We start from the raw sequence: 6,000 nt of genomic DNA on the forward strand, positions 1-6,000 counted from the left end.
AGAGCCTCTGAAATGTCCACCTTCCTCCGCAGATGTGGCTTTCCCTCTACCACTAACAACTCAGCCCTCACCCGCATCTCCTCCATTTCCCACTCATCTGAACTGGCCCCCTCTCCCCCCAGACGCAATAAACACAGAATTCCCCTTATCCTCCCCTACCACCCCACCAGCCTCCGCATCTAACACATTTTCGCATTTACTACTGAATCCCACCACCAGACATATTTTTCCTTCTTCTCCCCTCTCAGCCTTCCGCAGGGACCATTCCCTCTGCGATTCTGTCATGCACTCATCCCTCCCCACCCATCATCCCCTCCCCTCACCTTCCCTTGTGGCTGCAGGAGGTGCAACTTTTGCACCCACACCTTGACTTTCACCACAGTCTTGGACCAGAGCAGAGGGAACTAGCAGTTAGTGACATGATCCTCAGAAACAACTCAGACTCAGACCTCCGGGCATTTGCTTGTGAACAGGTTACTAGGAAAGGCTGAAGATCTGGAGAATCAGGGTTGGACTGGAAGTGGGGAGAGGACCCTGGGTGGACGGAGGAGTGAATAATAATTGTGTAAAGACTGGCTGCAAAATATGGAAAGGCGAGGATGTATGGAGAAGCAGGAATGAGGGTGATGGGGCGTTGATGGGGGAGAGATTGTTGAGGGGTGTTGGGTCAGAGGTGGGAGGTGTATAGATGAAGAGAAAGGCCTTTCACATGAAACAACACTTCACTTGTATACCTACAGCATTTATTTTAGCGTTCTCAACATTGGAGAGACCGGTCGCAAATTGGGGGATCACTTTGCTAATCACCTCCTCTCCATCCACAACCACAGAGACCTCCCAGAAGCCAACCATTTCAATTCTGAGCCACACTTTCAGACATGTCTGTCCATGGCCTTTTGCACTATCCCGTCCTGGAGGAGCAACACCTTATCTTCCGTCTGCACCTATTTTAATGCTGGAGGCTTGTCAGAGAAGGCAATTGAACTTAGGACATGTGCCTTTATGGAATGGCAGCTCAACGTTTCAGGATACAGGAGCTTCAGGAGTCAGAGGAGGGGGTAAAAGAGGAGAGGCATTGCATTATTGGTTAAGGAGAATGTCATGGCAATGGTCAGATGGGTCATTACAGATGGGTTGGCTAGTGACATTATATAGCTGGAACGGAGGAACAAGAAAGGATAATCACCTTGTTGGGAGCATACTACAAGCCCTCAAATAGTTAACAGGAATTAAAGGATCAAATTTGCCAGGAGATTGCTGCCAGCTGTAGGTCAAATAAGGTTATCATAACAGGGGATTTTAACTTTCAAAATAGTCATTGGGAAAGTCATAGTATGAAAGATTTAGACAGGGTGGATGGAAACACCCTCAAATTGATTGGAACAGGTTATTTGAAGGAAGAAGAATATTAGGAAAACAGGATATTTTTAAAAGAGTTTTGACAAACTCAGCGGCTGAAGGACCCATACATGCCACGGCAGTTCGCCACTTGTGGTTGAAGGACCCACATGGGCTGTGGGCTGTTGGAGAATGGCTCATGGGAACCAGGTATCAAACTGGGTTCAAGAGAGTGCTAAGGGCAAGAAAGGTTCCTGAAGGGCCCTGGGTCTTGTAAGCTTCCTGATCATATTGGAGGTTTGGATTGTCGATTTTTCAGCAGGAATCCATGTGGCTGCAGAGGCTGTGGGAGCACTGGAGGCGAATCTCTGATGGGATTCTCTTTTGCTTCTCATTGTTAAGGGCACTGGGCAATCATGCCCATGGCTCCTCTCCAGTTTACTGTAGAGAAAGACAGGAGGATTATAGAACTTGGGGCAGTCAATGGTAATGTCATGAGAACAGTCAGTATTACAGATGAGGGGGTGCTGAAGGTCCTGGTACATGTCAAGGCAGACAAATCTCCTGAGCCTGATCAGATATATCCAAGGTCACTGGGGGAAGGAAAATAGGAAAGTTCTGAAGCCCTGGCTGAAATTTACGTTGTCATTAAGTACAGGAGAGTTCCAGAACACTGGAGGCTGGCAAATGTTGTGCCTCCATTCAAGAAGAGATGCAGGGAAAAGCCTGGATCTACAGACCAGTGGGCTGAACATCTGTGGTTGATAAGTTACTGGAGAGTATCCTGAGGGAGAAGATTTGCATGCACTTGGATGGACAAGGGCTGAGTAGGGAGAGTCAGTACGGTTTTGTAAATGGGAGCTCATGTCTCAAAAAGGTTGATAAGGGCAGAGCTATGGATTTATATATGAATTTCAGCAAGGTATTCAAGAAGGTTGCACATAGTGGGCTGCTCTGGAAGATTAGATCACATAATGAGAATGGATAGAAAACTGGCTTCATGGTGATGGTGGAAGGTTGTTTTAAGACCGAAGGCCTGTGATGATTGGTGTGCTTCCGTGATCTGGATAAAAATGTACACGGCATGGTCAGCAAGTTTGTGGATGTCACCAAAATATCTGGTATTGTGGAGAGTGAAAATGATTGCCAAAGATTGTAGGAGGATCTTGATTGGTTGGGCAGGTGAGCAGAGGAATGGTTGATGGAATATAGAGAATTGTGAAGTGTTGCATTTTGGGAGGTCTAACATGGATAGGACCTGCACAGTGAATGGTAGGGATCTGGGGAGTGTTGCAGAGCAGAAGGAACTAGTAGTACAGGAATGTGGCGACACAGTGGTTAAAAAAAGCTTTCAGCATATTAGCTTTCATCAGTCAGAGTACAGAGTTTACAAGTTGGGAGGTCATGTTGCAGTTGCCTAGATTGGGGATATCAAGGGTGGCGTGGTTGGCATAGCGGTTAGGTCAACACCTTTACAGCACCAGCACCTGGGTTCGAATCCCATGTGGTCTGCAAGGAGTTTGTACATTCTCCCCATGTCTGTGTGGATTTTCCCAGGGACTGCAGTTTCCTCCCACCCTTCCAAACATACTGGGTCAATCAGATGTAATTGGGCAGCACAGACTCATGGCCAAAATGGCCTGCTACTGTGCTGTATGTCTAAATTTAATGTAAAGAACCAGAGGACATTGGTTTAAGGTGAAGGGGGAGAAATTTAATATGAACCTGAGGGGATTTTTTTTTTATACAGAGAGTTGTGGGTGCTGCAGATGGTAGTTGAGACAGGTACAATTGCTATCTAAATGAACAGATACATGGATAGATAAGGGTTAAACATGGGCTGATGGAACTAGGGTGAGGGGGACATTTTGGTCGGCAAGGGCAGGTGGGGCCAAGAGTCAGGAATCAGTGCTCACTTTTTCCAGTTTATTCGGCAATCCTGGTTAGAACCAAGAACAGTACAGTACAGGAACAGGCCCTTTGTGTCTGTGCTGAACATGATGCCCAAATCTAACTGATATTCTGCTGCTTGCACTTGATAGATATTCTACCATTTCCTTCATATTCATGTGTCCATCCAGAAGCCCCGTAAATGCTACTGTTTTACCTACTTCCACCACTACACCTGGCAGCCTGTTCCAGGCACCCACCACTCTATGTAAAGAAGTTACCCTGCACCTCCTCCCCATCACTTTAAATGCATGTCTTCTAGTGGCTAATGCTTTTACTCTGGGGAAAAGATTCTTATTGTCGACCTTATCAATGCTTCTCGATTTTATAAACCTCTCAGGCTTCCCCACCGCTTCTCATCCTCCAGAGGAAATTATCCAACTTTGTCCAACTTTTCCTTAAAGTTCTTAGCCTCTAATTCAAGTAAACCTCTTCTGCACTCTTTCCAAAGCTTCCGCATTCTTCCTGTCATGGGGTGTAAAGGTTAAAACCTTGTGTGTTTTAATTTTTAGTTAATTTTGTGCCTATCTGTTTAAGAGACTATTGTTTGTAGTGACCATGTTGTAATATGTCATATTATCTGTGCAGACTAACAGCTTGCTCATTATTGTTCAGGGTGTAGAGAAGGTGTGAGCACAAAAGATTTTTCTTTGAATTGTGTTTCTTTTTAAATTTGTTTATCCTTATCATTAAGAATCTCTTCAAAGTTTGAGTTTCTTTATATGTGTTTTATATCTCAACATTATACTGTAAATGCTTTGTTATTTATTGTTATGAAAGTCTTAATGCAAAGTTAAGCAAAATGTTTGTCGGCTTTATCAATAAATTAAAGCTACATAGAGCAGTCACAGAGTTGGATTTATTGGATTAAAGAGATCGAAATTTGAATATCATAGCTCATGCTTTTGGAAGTTGATACTTTGAAATTAGGATAGATTAGAATAAGGAAAGTGTTGTCTATATGGGGTGACCAGAATTGCACACAGCATTCCAAGTTCAGCCTAACCATTCTTCTTTCTGCAATATGACTTCCTTATTTTTATCTCACTGAGCCAGTGAAGGCAACCATACTGCACACCTTCTTTACTGATCTACTTGCAACAAGCCTTGGACTTGAGCCCCCAGATCCCTCTGCACATCAAACAGCAAAATTCAGAATTCCTGCATAATGAGGATAATCCGGATAGAGAATGTACTGAACCAGACAATGCCTGTATAAAGTGAAACATGAAAAATGAAAGACCGTGATTGCACAGTCTCGCAGCTTCCATAGGAAGTAAAGATATATTTTCCAACGTTTCGGGCCGAAGCCCTTCCTCAAGATATGAGTGAAAAATGGAAGAATGGGAGGGGGAGAAGTACAGACCAACAGACAGAAGGTGTTTATTGGATTTGATAAGAGGGCAAGAGAGACGAAAGGTGAGAATTGGTTTTGGCTCTGTGAAAGGAAAAAAATGAAAAAGGGGGGGATGAGAGAGAGAGAGAGAGGGAAAAAAGGTTTTGGGTGGGGAGGAGTGTTTAACAGAAACCAGAAAAGTCCAAGTTAATGCCATCCAGTTGGAGGGAGCCCAATTTGCAGGTGGTCTCAGTCTGGCAGTGTAAATACTGTACACTGACTGTCTAAATATTGTGGTTAATTTCTTCACAACCAATTAAACTAATTGACTGGAATATGCAGCAGGTCATTCCAATAGATTGCATTCCTTTTTGGCAAAGTGGACCCTGAGTGAGTTTAATTTCTGGTTACTGCTTGTAATATCAGAAGAGCAGTGGTCTGTGGGATCTAGAGGAAGCATTTTAATCAGTTGGCAATGGGTATGCTCACTTTAAATGGTTCCTATTAATGATACTCAATATTCAATGTTTGTATCTCTCTGCTCCCTAACAGGGACCCTAATGTTATATCCCTCATGCACACACTCTATAGGCACTTTCAAGCAGGGAAAACACCTGTCTGTAAAGATGGAGGCTCTTCACCCTTACAGCTAAAGATATTCCTTTCTGAATGCACCATGGCCAGTGTCGATTCCAATCCTTTTATGGGGAAGGATCATCGGAGGAGCGCAGTGCTCCGCCGCCGGACCTGAATGTACAGCCACTACAAGTGGCTGGTTAGGGGGGGGGGGGGTGGCTGATCGGGCCGTCAGCCCATGACCCATCTCCCCACACCCCTCTCCCTCCATGACCCCCTCAAGACAGGGACAGCAGGCGGGAGCCATAAGACAGTAGGGGCTGGCAGGAACCGTCGGAGCAGCAGGGGCATTCAGGGCAGCGAGGGCCATCGGGGCAGCGGGAGCCGTTGGCAACCATTGGGGCAACAGGGGCCAGCAGGGACCATCAGGGGCCTCCAGGGGCTGGTGGAGCTGGCAGGAGCTGTTGGAGCAGCAGGAGCCTTCGGGGCAGTGGGGTCCATCAGGACAGCAGGGGCCACAGGTACTGTCAGGGCAGCAGGGGCCAACGGGAGCCGTCAGAGCACCAGGGGCTGTCAGGGCAGCTGGGGCCATCAGGGGCAGCAGGAGTCAGTGGGGCCATCAGAGCAGCAAGAGCCAGCGGGAGCCATTGGGGCAGCTGGAGCTGTCAAAACAGTGAGAGCTGGAGGGGGCCATCAGGGGCAGCAGGAGTCAGTGGGGCCATCAGAGCAGCAAGAGCCAGCGGGAGCCATTGGGGCAGCTGGAGCTGTCAAAACAGTGAGAGCTGGAGGGGGCCATCAGA

The sequence above is a fragment of the Narcine bancroftii genome, chromosome 1 (assembly GCF_036971445.1).
Source record: "Narcine bancroftii isolate sNarBan1 chromosome 1, sNarBan1.hap1, whole genome shotgun sequence".
Lineage (NCBI taxonomy): Eukaryota > Metazoa > Chordata > Chondrichthyes > Torpediniformes > Narcinidae > Narcine > Narcine bancroftii.